Source organism: Macaca nemestrina, chromosome 17, assembly GCF_043159975.1.
Source record: "Macaca nemestrina isolate mMacNem1 chromosome 17, mMacNem.hap1, whole genome shotgun sequence".
Classification (NCBI taxonomy): domain Eukaryota; kingdom Metazoa; phylum Chordata; class Mammalia; order Primates; family Cercopithecidae; genus Macaca; species Macaca nemestrina.
In genome coordinates, this window is record NC_092141.1 from 82,863,843 (window position 1) to 82,880,057 (window position 16,215).

At 50.6% G+C, this 16,215-nt stretch overlaps 1 long non-coding RNA gene across 4 annotated transcripts in view; it reads right to left on the reverse strand.

The window, feature by feature from the left end:
* The window catches only part of LOC105469106 (uncharacterized), a 195,125-nt gene extending 179,180 nt beyond the window's left edge, over positions 1 to 15,945 (reverse strand). For 3 of the 4 annotated variants that reach the window (XR_011615997.1, XR_011615996.1, XR_011615995.1), the window contains exons 1-2: positions 14,636 to 15,945; positions 12,256 to 12,484 (exon numbers count right to left, since the gene is read on the reverse strand). This is a non-coding gene — a long non-coding RNA (uncharacterized lncRNA). The remainder of the gene's footprint in view (positions 1 to 12,255; positions 12,485 to 14,635) is intronic. The other variant, XR_011615998.1, reaches the window with a different exon arrangement.
* Between the last annotated feature and the right edge of the window lie 270 nt (positions 15,946 to 16,215).

Below are 16,215 nucleotides of genomic sequence, written 5' to 3' on the forward strand. Positions count from 1 at the left end.
AAGAAAAAGACTAGAGAGCATGCACGCGCTCTCATTCTCTCTCCCTCCCTTCTTGCCACAGGAGGACACAGCAAGAAGGCGGCCATGTGCAAGCCAGGAAGAGAGGCCTCACCAGGACCCACATCAGCTGGCACCTTGATCTTGGACGTCCAGCTTCCAAAACTGTGAGAAATAAGTATCTATGGCATTCTGTTATGGAAGCCCAAGCTAACTGAGACTGCAGCCCTGCCTTTCCTTTTAGGGTACCCAAAATGGAGTCCTGTAGCCAACACAAGCTGCATGCCTCATCTCTTGCCACATTCTGATAGGGGGATATAGATGTAGCCAAGACAAGTGGGGAGGTATCTGGGGTGCTCACAGGCAGGGCCTGGAGAGGAGCCCTCTTGTGGACAACTTACCCAGGACTCTGAGATATGCCTCAGCATCCCTTGCTCCTTGGTGCCAGGCATGGTGTCTTGCACACAGTGGGAGCTTTATATGTGTTTGGTGAGACATTGATTAAAAATAATAGATGGCGAATACACGCAGATGTGGAGAGAGACTGGGAACCAGCAGTTGCCAGATTGGAGGAAAGGGTGAATTCCCGCCTCAGCCCCGCCCTGTCCACAGCTATGAATTACTCTGCAGTGGGGAGGGGGATTCCTTCATTAAAATCTACAAAAAGGGAGTCATATTAATAGCCAGGCACACTGTTCTTTTCCCTCAAGGTAAGAAGATTTATGACTCAAACTTACATTTTATTGCGCACAACCGAATAAAAATGATCGATTTCCCTGCCCGCCTTACAGCATCCTTCCACAGTTATTAAAGTCTCTAAAAATGTTTTCTTTAAAAAAAAAAAAAAGGTTAAAAGAAAGAGAGGTGGAGAGAGTGCAAACCAAGAAGAAGCTGGGAAATGCTACCTAGCTGAGGGCTATCCATCTTGTCAGCTGCGGACCACATAACCTTGATGTCACTATATTTTCTGCTCGTATCCAAATTTACAATTTGCCAGCCAAGGAGATGGAAATGCCAAACCTCCCCCTTGGAGGTGGATGCTGGAAGGTTCTTAAAGAGCCTGAGAGAGAGGAGCATCCTAGCTCTGAAAACTCCAAAAAGACACTGAGCCTGCTGCTGGGCTCTTAGCAATTTTCCCTGAGTTGGGAAAAACCAGTCTCCAAGGTCAAGGAGATGGATTTCAACTCCAGGGCCACAAACGCATTCAGCAAGAGCCCCTTTGTTCACTGAAGAACAAGGAGGTTTCCACTTTGGAGGGCCCAAAATGTATCTGTGCAAGTTAGGAAATGGGAGGGTTCAGCCGTGCAACAAACAAGGTGTAAACCAGAGTGAAAGAGAAGTGTTTAACCTACAGGAAAGAGCAAACCGAATGCCAGCCCTGCAGAGCTCCGCCTTGCATGCAAACACACAAATGGGTAATTATACATCATTCATCTGTTCTTTCTAGTGGGTCCCCAAGAACCTTTGGTTTGCCATTTTGGTAATTAAATTTTGCTAAGTGCCAAGTAATACAATTGTATATCACCCCATTTGTGAATTCCTTCAGGACAAGAATAGGATTCTCTCTCCTCTCCCTCTGTCCCATATACACACACACGCACGCATGCACACACACACACACAGAGGCACATTAGGTGCTTTCTATAGGGGTCTATTTAGTTGAGAATGGCAAAACTATGCTTTAAAATTCCATAATTCAGTCGGGCATGGTGATTCACACCTGTAATCCCAGCACTTTGGGAGGCCAAGGCAGGCAGATCACTTGAGGTCAGGAGTTTGAGAACAGCTGACCAACATGGTGAAACCCTGTCTCTACCAAAAATACAAAATTAGCCGGACGTGGTGGCTCATGCCTGTAATCCCAGCTACTTGGGAGGCTGAGGCAGGAGAATCACTTGAACCCAGGAGGTGGAGGTCGCAGTGAGCACCACTGCATTACAGCCTAGGCAACAAGAGCAAAACTCCATCTCAAAAAAAAAAAAAAAAAAAAAAAAATCCATAATTCACAATTTGTTACCAGGTCAGTCTGGTCTCTTTCCAAATTAGTGCTCATTAGTTAGGTCTTCCTGGACTTGTTTCTGAGTGAATCTGGACATCTGTCCTTTGCTCACACTTTGTTACTACTCAGCACTTCCATTCTGACTTCTGGAGGGTTCCCCACATTGCAGATAAGGCCCTGGGGCCCTGCAGCATAGTTGGAGGGTTGCAGCCTCCCAGGAAGGCCCCCTCCATCGCTCTAAGTTTCTCGAGCTTGTGAGAGCCTTGTATCCTTCTGGGAGTGTTTTCCTGGCATGGCTGGAAGACAGCCATGAATCTGTCTCGGGCCATTTGACTTCGGCTCCCAATGCCAACCCTAACAGACACTTCCATCAGGCCTGATGCGTCAACGATCTATAAGCCATTAACCAGCACTATCAGACCTCCCAGATTCAGCCTCCTCTGTGAGAACAAATACAGAGAAGAAGGGGGAAGGAGGGAGTAGAGAAGAGGTACAGAGAGAGAGAAGAGGAGAGAATGCCAGGTCCTCTATTTCCTGTATGGATAAATGATTGATGACGGTGATGATGATGATGATGATGATAGGAGAGCAGCTAACAATGACAAAGCTCACTGTGTTTCAAGTACTCTTCTAAACGCATTGCATATGGTAGCTCATCTAATCCTCACAACCACCCAAAAAGATATGCTGTTATTAGACTCACTTTGCAGGTGGGGAAACTGAGGCAGGGAGCTCTTCAGAGACTTTGTGAGGTCCCAGCACTGGTGGGTGGCAAAGTTGGGGGTTTAACCCAGTTGCTGGGCTCCAATATTTGTGCTCTCAGCCACTCTATGCATTGCCTCCCACAGTGGTCAGGAAGTCAAAGTCAAAAGAGATGGAGAGAGTTCAGCTCAAAGCAGGCAAGAGTCCTGGTTCCCTGTGGGCGGTTGCTGCACTGTGAGAACTGGCCCCCAGCTCACCAGGCAGAGGAGAACAGCTTTCCCAGAGATTCCCTGCTTGGGCCACAGAGACAAAAATTGTCTATTCCTTCTAGAAATAAGTGTCTAAGCAGCTTTCTCAGTCAGAGCCCCTCAAACCATCTGTCACTTCAGGTCCACAACCTCAGAGGTGGTTCTTAGTGGCCACAGCCTCAGCTGCAGCTCCCCGCACCCTGGCCAAATAAAGAAGACAAGTTTCCAAAGTCTCCTCATATGCCAATATCCCCTTCTCACGCAGGAGAGATGGGATGGGATGGGATGGGATGGGACGGGACGGGACGGGACGGGATGGGATGGGATGGGATGCAGCAGAACGAGATGGAATGGGAGCTAGGGGAGGAGATAGAAGGGAGGGGATAGAGTGACATGGGACAGGGTGGGATGACAGGAAAGGGAAGGAAAGGCAGGCAATGGAATGAGATAGGAGGGTACAACGGGAAGAGGTAGAAAGGGACAGAAAGGGAATGATATGTGATGAGTTGAGAAGGGAAAAAGGTGGACACTGTCTTTTTTTTTTTTTTTTTTTTTGACAGAGTTTTGCTCTTGTTGCCCAGGCTGGAGTGTGCAATGGCACAATCTCAGCTCACTGCAACCTCCACCTCCCGGGTTCAAGCCATTGTCCTGCCCAAGCCTCCCAAGGTGCCCGCCACAACACCCAGCTAATTTTTGTATTTTTAGTAGAGATGGGGTTTCATTATGTTGGCCAGGTTGGTCTCGAACTCCTATTCTCAGGCAATCCACCTGCCTTGGCCTCCCAAAGTGCTGGGATTACAGGCGTGAGCCACTGCACCTGGCCAACACTCTCTTTTTAAACTATCCATACGCTCCCATCACCCCTTTTTCCTAAAAAATTACATAGTCATTAAAACAGAAACATCCCTGCAGCCCCACCACCTCCCGTGTGGCACAACACATGGCAGCTGGTGACCCACTGTCATTGGCCAGGATTGAAAAGATTCCATGATAGGTGTAGGAGCTCCCACACCCTTGCAGGCTGACTCCAGAGGCCTCTTCCCAAGCTCTACGTCCAAGCCTTGGGCCCCAACCTACCTCCTTTAAGGCCAACTCAATCCTCACCTCTTCCAAGAAGCCTTCTTCAACTACATCCTTCCTTTCTCTCACTCCCAGCTCTGTTTAGCATTTGTCACCCAATTTAACACTTGCTTCTGTACAATGCTGTATTGATCTTTAATCTTGTAATCCAGATCTATAGCATATAGCCTGTGCTTCTGCCCGGTGGCGACCCTGAATGAATTTAATTCTTCCAGCGTTTAAGAAGCAGACTCACAGAACTGTGGAGCATTAACCCTCATGTTGCAAATGCGGAAACAGGCTCTGAGAAGTCAAGGGATGTACCTGGCATCTCATGGCTGGTAAGCCAGAGAGCTGGGGCATCCAGAGCTCAGCATTCTGGCTCCCTCCACTATAGTGTGGGGAGCTTCCTGCCTTAGTTGGGGTTTTCCTAAAAACAGGCCCTCCAACAAGGATGGGAGTACTGGTGATTTATCTGGGAGGTGGTTGCAGGAAGCACTGTGAGGGAGGGGAGAAGTGAGAAGAGGAAAGAGGAAAGCCAATTAAAGAGGTACCAAGGAGCAAGTTTCCCTTCTGCGACATGGGGGCCCAACCCCTTCAGGCCTCCAAGAGGCTGTAGAACTCACCAGGAAACCAGGGCATTTCTTCAGGAGCCCTTGTCCCTCAGGGCTGAGAGCCCCACTTAGGGAGTTAACTCCCAGCACTTCTAGCCTGCCCTGCAGGGCTGAGCCTCCTTCCATGGCCAAAGAACCCCGAAAAGCAAAGAACAGTGGTGATTGGGGTACACAGCCTTTGCATGTGCGTGAACCGTCCACTGCAGCTGGGGTGTCCTCTGGGTGGGTCAAGGAAGGAAGGGCAGGCCACCGACAGGGTATGCCACATTTGGGAAACACTTGCCAATCCATGGGAGGAGACCTGGGTGCCCCAACTTTCTTTCACATCTGTGTCCAGTTCTCTTTTTGGTAGGAACAAATCCCTGCTCCAAGGTGTCAGATGAAAGAATGGTGCTCCCCACCCTCTCCCCACCCCAGGGATATATATTGTCATGGGGACTTTGATGGCGCATAAGGAAAAGCGCACTGTCTGATGACATGTGGCAGGTGATATCTGGGGTGCCGCACATTCCAGCCATCCCTCCCACACGTGCGAGAAAAGGCCTCCTGACATAGTAGCCTGGCTTCTCCTGTGGGCCCCTTCCTGCTGGACACCTCCTGTTTGCAGAGCTCCTAGTGAGGGACCGTGTGGGTGCCAGGACAGACAGGAGGATGAAGCAGACCCCTCCCAGCCCCCAACATTCCTCATGGAGGGCAGATGGGGTCCAGGAGCTGGCCAGCCCAGCAGGTATGATGGGTCTGTGCACGGGGATCTACTAGGGGACCTAGGAGTGCCCAGAGCAGGTGGCCATAAAGAGGAAATATGAGCAGGAGTTATCTGGTGTTTGACACAATTCCTGACGCGCTTTCCCCAGGCAGGGCATGCCCTGAGTTTACAAGGCAAATGCACTTATCACTTCTGCCTCCTGTCCCAGAAGCCAAGCTTACCCCTCAGCCTGGAAATCTGGGCCTCCCCATGTGGCCTGCTTCCCCAAAAGGCGCCCTGTCCATAGCCCCTGCCCCTCTCTGCACCACATGCATGCGTGAGCATGCACAAATGCATCTGTGCACAAACATACACATATATGGAGGCACACATGGAAAGCCCCTGAATAAAAGACAGCCAGCCCAAATTCCAGCCGCCCCTCTGCCTGAACCTAGCTCCGAGCCCTGGGATGCATCATGTCCCTCATTGGGCCTTATTTTTCTCCTCTGTGTCATGATGATTCTAAAGAACCCCCAGGGATGCTCAGCTCCCTGTCCAGAGAAGTTACAGCCCCATGGATGGACAGCAGAGGCATCTGTTGGCCCTCTCCTCCAAGGAGGCATCGTCTACCCTTGGGCACCACCTGCCATGGTGATAGCTCAGGCCTGCCAAGAGAAAGCAGCAGGTGTATGGGTGGTCGGTGGCATCCTGCTTTGCCCTTTTTGCAGCAGATATCAAGACCTTAGATTAGGTTGATCTGGTCCAGCATGGGAAGAATGTCAAACACCCCCTCACTGAAGTGACACACAAGCCAGCAAGCCAGCCCTTTCTCCCACCTTCAATTCTGCTTGTATCAGCAGAGAGGGTCGTGTTGCCACTGGCTTTGGGATGGTGCCTGGGAAGCTGGGAGGGGCAGTTCCCCAGCTCCCCCTCTGCCTACGATACTGTGTGGAACAGTCTCAGGACCTGGGAGGCAAGTTCTTTGCAGAAAGGGTTTTTAGCAGGGCTCTGTTTCCCATAGTCCCCAGATGATAGGCCTAAACCAAAGGGTTTCTAGGAAACAGACCCTCATAGCTGGTCACTGGCCTATGAAGACAGGACTCAGATGTCCAAGTAAGTGGAGTACTCTTCGAGGGGGACAGCAGTGAACTGAGCCCCTGAGAGCCCACCAGCACGGACCAGGACAGCCCACTATGGGACACACCCTCCCACAAGGGGCCACTGCTTTACATTTGCAGGATCTGACTTTTGTTTGCTGAGATTATGGAGCCTGCGTATAGTTCCTGATTTTTGCAAAGCACATCTCAAACTTCTCACCTGTTAGCACTCCCCAGCCTCATGGCTGAGTGGATGATTATCACCACACCCCAAGTGGGGAAACTGAAGCTTCAGGAGTAGGAGAGCCTGAGTTAAGGGCATGCAGTGAGTCATCAGCTGCCCTCTGCTTCCTCACCAAGCTTTCTGAGGCCACACTGCTTCCTGGAGTCCTGGGGCATATCCATTGATTTTGCCAAGGTGGGTTGTGGCAAGTAGGTCACCGGGAATAGGAGACATGGGTTTTCAAAGAGTATATAAAGGAAAGAAAAGAATAAAGGGGTGGGAGGGGCACATGATCCAAAATCCCCTCTGCAGCAAGCTCTTGTAACTGCATGTACAGCGGCCCCCCTTCCTCGCACCTTCCCTTTTTACATCAACATTCAATCATCTTTTCCCATTCACTTCGTCTCTTCCATTTTTATCTTACGCTGCCCGTGAAAATTGGTGTGAAATAAAAAGGCAACTCTGCCTACAGATGTAATCAATTGATTTGGCAGGTAGCCCACAGACACCTAGGAAGAGGACAACCAATTTTCAGTGGACATCCTCTCCCGCTTCCTTTTCTTCCTCTACTTCCTCCCTTCCGGGCTCTCTGTCCCCCTCCTTTTATTTTTCTGTCTCCTTCCTTTTGGCCTTGCTTTGATCTTCTTGTTATTTTCTGCTTTGTATTTAATGGAATTAGACCAGCCTATGAATTTTCCCCCAATTCTTTCTTTCTTCTTATTTTATATAACAGACAGCAGAGGGGAAGGTGTCTGTCTTGCTCGGCTCTCTATCTCTGCACCATGCTGGGAGAGCGCCGTATTCCCAGGGGCCTTGTCAATCTTCCTGGGGAGGTGGGACCACAATCAACATCTTGAAGGATCCCAAACTCCTGCCTCAGATAAGACATGGGTCTATAAAACAAATCCTAGAGTGGAACAGCTCTCCATCATCCAGGAGAGAAGAAAATGTTCTGTGCAGGAGAATTGTTTATTTTCATCCACTCATTCACTTATTAAGTATCACTATTGGCCAGGCACTAAGGGTACAGAAGTGAACAAAGCCATCATTGATCCTGCCCAAGTACACTGCCTGGCGTACAGTAGGTGCTCAATAAGCAGTGGCCACTGTTGATTATCATTCTTCTGGAAGTATCTATGATAGTGCAAGATATTTACTCATGTTCCAAATGTTAGTTTCCTCCCTTCTAGAGACACTATCTTGGTACGATATGTTTATTGGTTTTTGTTATTGTTTTAATACAAAAAGAATAGAGGGATGAAATTAAAATGTTCACTCTGGCCTAGTCTGGATTAGAAGATAGTCATTAGATACAAAAAGACGTGTAATTAAAAATTGTGATAACCGGGATAAAGAAAAAGCACAGGGTGATACGGGAGGATTTCATTTAGAAAGGGGTGGTAAAGGAATCTGGAGCCTGTGTCTTAAAGAAGCATCACAAGAACAGGAAACCAAACACTGCATGTTCTCACTCATAGGTGGGAACTGAACAATGAGAACACTTGGACACAGGAAGGGGCACATCACATACTGGGGCCTGTTGTGGGGTGGGGGAGGGGGGAGGGATAGCATTAGGAGATATACGTAATGTAAATGAGGAGTTAATGGGTGCAGCACACCAACATGGCACATGGATACATATGTAACAAACCTGCACGTTGTGCACATGTACCCTAGAACTTAAAGTATATATATGAAAAAAGAAGCATCACATAACCCAGTGGCTCTCAAAGTGGGGTTCTCTCAGCCATAGAAGCAGCAGCATCAGGAACTTACTAGAAATCTACATTTTCAGGCTGCCCCAGAACTACTGAATCAGAAACTTTGGGCACCAGCCTTTCCAGGTAACTCCAATATTCTCACAAGTGTGACAGCTGCTTATGTAAGCTGAGACCGGAAGGAGGAGTTGGAGTTGGCCAAGTGGTGGGGAGAAAGAAGGCTTTCTAGGTGGAGAAGATAGCATGGACTGGGGCCCCGAGGCAGGAAAGACCACCAGGGCTAGGGTGTAGGGAGGGAGTGTGAGAATCAGACCTTTCAGTGTCTTAGAACAACCGGAAAGAGTGTGAATTTTCTAAGTCCACCAGGATCCCCTAGGGCAGGGGTCCCAGTCTGTGGCCTGTTAGGAACCGGGCCGTACAGCTGAGTTGAGTGATGAGTGAGTGAGTGTTACTGCCTGAGCTCTGTCTCCTGTTAGCTCAGCAATGGCATTAGATTCTCATAGGAGGCTGGGTGCGGTGGCTCACGCCTGTAATCCCAGCACTTTGGGAGGCCAAGGCAGGCGGATCACTTGAAGTTAGGAGTTCGAGACCAGCCAGGTCAACATGGAGAAACCCTGTCTCCACTAAAAATACGAAAATTAGCCAGGCATGGTGGCAGGTGCCTGTAATCCCAGCTACTTGGGAGGCTGAGGCACAAGAATCGCTTGAACCTGGGAGGTGGAGGTTGCAGTAAGGCAAGACTGCACCACTGCATTCCAGCCTGGGTGACAGAGCAAGACTCTGTCTCAAAAAAAAAAAAAAAAAACCCACCACCACCAACAAAATTCTCACAGGAACTGTGCATGCAAAGGATCTAGGTTGTCCACCACTTGTAAGAATCTAATGCCTGATGATCTGAGACGGAACGGTTTCATCCTGAGACCATCCCCACCCCACCCATGGAAAAACCGTCTTCCACGAAACCAGTCCCTGGTTCCAAAAAGGTTGGGGCCCACTGCCCTAAGCAGTTCTAAGCAGAGACATGAAGCCACAGGGTGTCGACGTCATAGAGTCCTATCACTGCCCACAGCTGGCTCCCAGCTGCTCCTGGTACTTCCCTGGCCTCACCTGCCCTGTTGGAGGGGCCCTTCTCAGTGCCTGAGAAAACGACACTCTTGGGTGGTGCAGGAGGTCCTGGTAGAAGGCTCTTTCTTTTCATTCCATGCCTTTTGATACATGATGGGATTTTCTGTCTTCATATTTTATTTTTACCTCTTTTCAAATATCAATAAGTGGCATCAAAACAGTGGGATTATCAGTTATTTTTGTTTCTGCTCCACAAGTTCTTGAATTTTATGATATAAAAGCAAACAAAATTTTATAAAGTCAATATTTATCAAATATTACATGTCAGTTTTTTTTTTTTTTTTGAGACTTCTCTCTTCATGCATTCAACAAATATTTTGTGAGCCCCTGCTGTGCCCTGGGCATTGTGCAGGCATGGGGATAGAAACGGAGACCAGCATTCTGCCTCCATGGAGCATCTGTGCTCATGGCAGGAGTCAGACCAACAAAGTCCAAGAGCAAAATGTATCTCAGAGTCTGCCTGGGAAGGGGAGTGAGACATCCCAGGTGGGGCTGGTCAGGGAAAGCCTGAGAAGGTGGTGGCTGGGCACAGCCTTGGGGAGAGGAGGCAGCAGCGTGGGGGGGATGAGCAGGTGGATAGGGATGGGAGGCTCATGAGCAGGTGGGTAGGGATGGGAGGCGGGAACAGCAAGCACTGAGGTGCTGAGCAAGAGCAGGAAAGGATGCAGGGCTTAGTGGGAGGAGGAGGAGAGGACAGGGAGAAATGGGGAAGAGCCTCACTCAGGATTTTGGCTTTTATACAGAGTGACACAGGAGCCCATGGGCAGGGCACTGGGTATTCTGACATTCTGAAAGGGCCACTGGGCTGCTTGCTGAGAACAGCTGGTGAGAGGGGCAGGGCAAGAAGGAGAGAAGGGAGCTGGCAGGAGAACCTGATACAAACCAGGTGGGAGCAGATGGGAGCCTGGGCTAGAGCAGCAGAGGGTGGGATACAGTCAGATGCTGGATGGCCTCTGAACTGAGTGTCAGCGGGATCTGCTGCTGGGCCAGAAAAGGGATGAGAGAGGAGGCTTGACGATGACCTGAGTGATGAAAAGACAGCACTGCCACTTATGAGGCCGGGGAAGGCTAGGGGAGAAGCCAGCGTTTCTAGGGGAAGGAGTTGCTGGTTAATTCAGTGTTGGGCATGTGAAATTTGAGATGCCATTGTGTTGCTTTGGATGTCCCAAGGGGCAGATGCCAAGACAGGATTGGACATGGGAGAGACTTACTGGGGGCAAAGGCTGTGAAGGACAAAGGGGAGGCAGCAGGCGCTGGCAGACTGCCATGCAGGCCTGGCACCCATGAAGGAGAGGGGGATGGAAGGAGGCCTGGGAGGAAGAGCTTCCAACCACAGCACAGCTCCAAGAGCGTTTACTCAGGCCGATGGAAGGTCCTTGAGCCAAAACCTCCCATGGGGTATCCAACATCCCACAGGTGCGGACCTGCCCTGGCGCCACCCCCTCTAACCCCATCCTACCTGCTCAGCTATTGGCTGGGAGAAGCCCACATCATGTGTGACTTCAGCACGCCATAGGGGTGGGCCCATTGGGGCAGCAGTGGGGTGTCGGTCACCGTGGTCCCCTCAACAGAAGGTGTGAGTGGAGCAATTTTACAGCCGCCACAGGCTATTAGACACGTAAGTGGAGATATGTAGTAGGCAGTTTAGATATAGGAGTGTGGAGTTCAATGCAAAGTTCAAGGAAGAGATAAAAATTTAAGTGTCTTCAGCTTATAAATGGTATTTAAAGGCATGAGAATGGATGAGTGCTTGCACAGCTGGCGGGGACAAACGCTCCAAGGACTGAGTCCTGAGGCACGTTTGCATTTAGAAGAGTCAGCAACAGTGGCCAGGGAGCTAGGAGGGAAACCAGGAGTCTGTGAGGTCCCAGAAGTCAAGTCAAGAAAATGCTTCATGGAGGAGGGAGCACTACCTTTCAGAAAATCGCCTGTCACACTAGTGAGCATCCTCACAGGCCAGGCAATTTGCTAAGGACTCTGCGTGCAACACCACACTCCACGGTTCTTCTCCCCCGTTGTGGGTGGTGTGCTGTGCTGCCCGGATGCCCTGTCAGGGCCAACACAGCCACTCCCCAGTTGCTGGGAGTGTTGGCTGCTGATGCTAAAGGTCACACCCCCTCCCTGGGGACAGCCTATACCCAGAGACAGTTGACATAGCCTCCCTGCCACATTTGGGACATCTCAAGTGGACCATCTGGCTTACAAGCTCCTAGTGGGACCAGCTGAAGCCTCCGTTGTAGCTACAGAGTCAGGCAGATTCCTCCATCAGAGTAAAGAACCGCTGACTACATGGGCTGGGGGGATGGGGTGCTACTTGCTACGTCTTATCTTAAAGAGTCTTTTGGATGCTTCGGTGAGAAACAGGAAACTCGTAGACTTTCTAGCCAGTCCATTGTAAATTGTGACCCACTTCACCCCCTCCTGACACTCCCACCTTTCCCACCACTTTTCCTCTTTTCTATAGCACTTACCACCTGCCAACCTGTGATTTAATTTCCTTATTTATTTATCTACTGTTTATTATCCATCTTCCTTCTTTCCCACAATGTCAGCTCTAGGAGGGCAGGGATATTCATCCGTTTTGTCCACTGATGTATCCCAAGTGCCTAGAACAGTGTCTACTGCATAGCAGGTGCCAGCGTACATGCACAAAATGAGTTCCCAGATGGGCTGACCTTCAAGAGTTTGCAGCCCAACTCTCCATTTTTGCTGAATCCCACCATCCCATGTGAAGAGAATGAACCAAACTTCCAGACCCACAGAGGCAGCATGGGGTGCTGGGACTTACCATGGTTAGGAAGCAGTCTCCTCACCCACAAAGTGGGATGCCAGGGATGGTCCGATCGCCACATGGTCACAGGGAGCTGCCTCGAAGCCTTCCTGTAATGCTGTCAGTGAGGCCAACTCTACGGATGGAACCCATAGTCCAAGTCGAGTTTGAGGCCGTTTCAGGGGCATCCTCAGCACCTCAGTGGTGCTGGGAGGGAGGATCTTTGAGATCCGCACACACTGAACTCCTACAGGAGGAGAAGACAGACCCATGTTAGACTGATGGCTGCTCTGAAATGGGGGACTTATTGTGAGATTCCTGTACTAGAGAAAAGAGACTCAGTTATTCCTCATGGTAAGCAGGCATGGCTTTCAATGGGAAGTCCTGCCTTTGCTATTTCCCAGCCATGTGACCTTGGCCAAGTCAAAAAAATATCCTGGAACCTCATTAGCTGTCACTAACTGTCAAATGGGAAATGAGTGAGATTATGTGCCTGAAAATGTTTTGTAAATTCCAGGGCAGTGGTTCCCAGACTTTGATATTTCATAGACAAGGGAAGTTTCCAGTAATCTGGAGCTCACATAAGGATTCCAGCTTTCTATTTTGCCACCTAAGGACATTGAAACACAAGCCAGCAACGAAGCAGTGGCTTGCCCATCGTCACTATTCTGTCCTCAAAGGCGGAACACACTTTACGCTAAAAATGGAAGAAGGCCAAAAATCTGAACAAAAGATAGTCTTTGCAGCTTGGAAAAAAAAAAAAAAAAAGTGAACTTAAAGGAAAAATTCACTGACTTGTCCTTGATTTTCTCATGTTGCCAAAGACAAGGGAAGTTTTTCTCTGGGAACATTGTGAAATGATGAAATGAGAGCGCTGGGATGGCGCACCCAGGCAAACAAGAGAAGCTGCCGACCATGGAGGCGGAGACCCAGAGCTTCAGGCTCTCGGGGGCTGAGGGGGTCAAAGCCTCCACCCACCTGACACCCATTTGAAGCATGCTGGTGCACAAAGGAACTGAAGGTGGGAAGCTTTCTGTAGGGTTCTCTGTGGAGGACAGAGTAAAGAGCTTCTCTTCACAGGAGGAGTGAACTGGGAGTCAGGACCTGGTTAGCAGGAACACAACGTCCGTGCGGTCAATCCTGAGCACTGAGCACTGTGCGAAAGGCTTCTTGAAAGTTATAGGAAGGAACTATTATTCGTTTTGCAGCTTGGGAAACTGAGACACACAGAGGTTTCCGTTGCTTCCCCAAATCTCACAGTTAGTCAGTAACAGAGCTGGGGCCCTCATTCAGCCAGCCTGGTTGCAGAGAAAGTGTGTTTAACCACTCACTCCAAAGCATGACCTCCAGAGCCAGGAATGGGCTGCTCTGCTGATGCAAAGAGGCAGATTTCTAGCAGAATCAGCCTGATCCTGATGCTCACAGGCTGGCATGTTGGGTCCAAGGCAGCAAAGCTACTTTTCTGTATGAGTTTCCCACTGTAAAGGGTTGAACAATGACCTCCATAAAGGTGTGTCCAAGTCCCAAATCCCTGGAATCTGTAAAGGGGGCTTTATTGACCTTATTTGGGGAAAGGGCTTTTGCACAGGTAATTAAAGATCTTGAGATGAAGGATGGGTGCAATGGCTCAGGCCTGTAATCCCAACACGTTGGGAGGCCAAGGCGGGCGGATTACTTGAGTCTACAAGTCCAAGACCAGCCTGGGAAACATGGTGAAACCCCATCTCGACAAAGAATACAACAACAAGCTGTGATGGTGTGTGCCTGTGTTCCCAGCTACTTGGGAGGCTGAAGTGGGAGGATCACTTGAACCAGGGAGGCAGAGGCTGCAGTGAGCTGAGATCACACCACTGCACTCCAGCCTGGGCAACAGAGCCAGACCCTGTCTCCAGGAAAAAAAAAAAAAAGAAAAGAAAAGAAATCTTGAGACAAGATCATCATTAACTCAGGGTAGCCCCTAAATCCACAGAAGGGTGTTCTTATACCAGACAGAAAAGGAACCGACACAGAGACATGGAGGAGAAAGCCACAAAAGGACAGAGGCAGGGACTGGAGGGATGCGAGTCTGGGAGCCCCAAGGACTGTGCAGCCTCCAAGCTGGGAGAGAGCCTTGGAAGGGATCCTTAGAAAGCAACTCTGCTGACAACTTGAATTTCGACTCTGGCCTCCCGAATTGTGGAGAAATACATTTCTGTTGTTTTAAGCCACCAGTTTGTGGTAGTTCTTAAAAGCAGTCCCAGGAAACTCACACATCCCCTTTCCTACTTCCTCCGCGCCAGCTTCCAAACCTCTCCCCCAGGAGAGGATCAGAGAATTACGCCCAGCCCTCCAGCAGTGAGCTGCTCCCCCCACTCCATTCATCTCCCCGTTCCTCACATTCATCCCCCACCGAACCCACCGACAAAATGCTGAATCGGTGGGTGAGATCCCCATAGCAACGGCTCCGATGCCAGAACCCAGGATTACGACACCGGATCAGCCAGAGACGCGCTGGAGGGGCCCAGGAGGGGCTGCTGCGAAAACGCCGGGCAGAGGGGCGGCAGCTCGCGGCAAATCCCCCGGGGGCTTACGGGAGCGGCTCTTCAGGAGACAGCGCTGGACGAATCGGGCGGGGTGGAGGGGGAATCAACTGCAGGCGCCAACGCAAAACCGCCGCAAGACGTGGCCAGGCCGGGAGGCTCCTGCGTCCGGCCCGCGCTATGGCCCTTGTGCGGGGACAAAGACGAGGCCATCGCCCTCGCGTCTTCCCAAAGACACCCACATCAGGAGGCCGTCCCTCCGCCGCCTGGGAGGGTCCCACTCGCCCTGGCCCCTGAGGACGTCCCCTCGGGGATGTGCCTGACGGGGCGCTCCTCGCCCTCTGACCTCCAGCCTCCAGCCTCCTTGCTCTGCCCGCGTGGATGCAGCCCCCGGTTCAGACACTAGCGGGTGCGCGGGACCGCCCAGGGCGGGCGGGGGGGACATGGCCCTCCCTCCCCTCTAGTCCCCCAAAGCCCCCTGACGCCGGACGCTGCCGCGCCCCCTGCTGGCTCCCTCCGGCAGGCTCCCGTGTCCCGCTGGGGCTCCTCTCCCGCAGCAGCAGCGCGGTCAGCGCTTCCCCGCCCAGCGACCTCCACAACTCCCCACCGTTCCCGTTCCTGCTGCCGCCGCCCTCTCCACCCAGGCTCCTGTCACCCACCACGGGTGTTCACACCCTCCCGTCCATCGGCCTCCCCCGGCTCGACGGTCCTGGCTCAGGCAAATCTCAGCCTGCATTTCCCCAAGGAAGTCCCCCTCCACGCACACACCCTACACTCACGCACACATTTACACACACACGCCCTCACACACGTACAGTCAAATGCAGACACCCCCACACTCACACGTACTCACACACCCTCACGCGCTCACACATTTACACAGTCACACGAAGACACATTCATACACACTCTATTACACACATTCACACACACACCCCTCACACATTCTCACACATTTACAGCCTCACACACACATTCCCACATATTCCCACACGCCCATGCCTACACACTCACATTCACACACCCTAACACACACAGTCACAAACACAGAGACACACACACAGAATCACATAAACATACCCACACAGACACACACACAAACACACAGAATCACCTATACACACAATCACGTATACAAACACAGACACACAGAATCACATATACACACACACAGAGACACACAAACAGAATCACATATACACACACAGAGACACACACACATACACACACAGAGACACACAGAATCACATATACACACACACAGAGACACACAAACAGAATCACATATACACACACACAGAGACACACAGAATCACATATACACACACAGAGACACACACACATACACACACAGAGACACACAGAATCACATATACACAGAATTACATATACACACACAGACACACACAATCACATATACACACACAGAGACACACAGAATCACATATACACACACACA